Raw genomic sequence first — 1,454 nt, 5'->3', positions numbered from 1 at the left:
AACTACCATTCCATTTGTGATGATGCAAATCTATCATTTTTTTAAATAAGCAAAATACTGTTAAAAATGTAAAATAATAAATAATCCAAGAAATATGTTTTACATTCTCTTTATAATACTTTAAAATTGGTATTTATTGGCAAAAGACAGCGTCAGCTAATGGAAAGAAGGCATAATTGATTATTTAAAGATCAGATTTTAATTTCTAACTGCCAGTGACTAACAAAATATACTTGTTCACTTGAACAAAATTCTGTGAGCCTTAATGTTTTTCTGTATGAATTAAGCATATTTTCTTAAGACCCAAAGACACAAGTCACAGTAAAATGTACTGTGAGATATGAGTAATTAATAAAAAGTACTTTTAATGCAGGCTATCTTATGGTCACTGCACTTCTCCAAACCACAAATTCTGTGAAGATGGATGTTATCACCTATGTACAACAACTCATCTATGAGACTTATCAATACATAATTGGGCCAGGCATGGTGGATCATGCCTGTAATCCTAGCACTTTGGGAGGCCAAGATGGGCGAATCACCTGAGGTCAGGAGTTCAAGACCGGTCTGGTCAACATGGCAAAACCCCATCTCTACTAAAAATACAACATTTAGCCAGGTGTGGTGGCGGGCGCCTGTAATCCCAGCTACTCGAGCGGCTGAGGCAGGAGAATCGCTTGAACTCGGGAGGCAGAGGTTGCAGTGAGCTGAGATGGTGCCACTTCACTCCAACCTGGACAAAAGAGTGAAACTCTGTCTCAAAAAAAAAAACAAAAAACAAAAATAAAAACAAACATACTTGACAGGAACCAATACACTTTCTTTCGTAAATTGAAAGCATTGAAGAGTGATGCATTCTTTGAAACACAAAATGCAGTTCTCAAAGTTATGCTCTTTTGAAGTTTAATTAAATATCTATTTTCCTCTTTAACATATGCCAAGAAAATGAAATATTCAAAGCAATGAGTAATGAATTATAAAACATATAAAAGTTGCTTCTTCTGATGAAAAAAGTTACGTTTTATAAATTATATTGGTTCACCGATTTCACCAAATCCAACTTTCTCCTCCTTCCTACCTCACACAGAAATACAAATTTCTAATAAAACAGCTGTATCAAATCGACTACATAATTGGAAGTAAAACACTCTTCAGCAAATGCAAAAGAATGGAAATCATAACAAACACTCTCTCAGACCACAGTGCAATCAAATTGGAACTCAGGACTAGAAATTCACTCAAAACCACAAAACTACATGGAAATTGAAAACCCTGCACCTGACTGACTACTGTGTATACAACAAAATTAAGACAGAAATAAAGAAGTTATTTGAAACCCATGAGAACAAAGAGACAATGTACCAAAATATCTGGGACACAGCTAAAGAAGTGTTAAGAGGGAAATTTATAGCACTAAATGTCCACATCAGAAAGCAGGAAAGATCTAAAATCGA

This window comes from Colobus angolensis, unplaced genomic scaffold, assembly GCF_000951035.1.
Source record: "Colobus angolensis palliatus isolate OR3802 unplaced genomic scaffold, Cang.pa_1.0 Scaffold5, whole genome shotgun sequence".
Lineage (NCBI taxonomy): Eukaryota > Metazoa > Chordata > Mammalia > Primates > Cercopithecidae > Colobus > Colobus angolensis.
Note: the sequence above shows the minus strand (reverse complement) of the source record.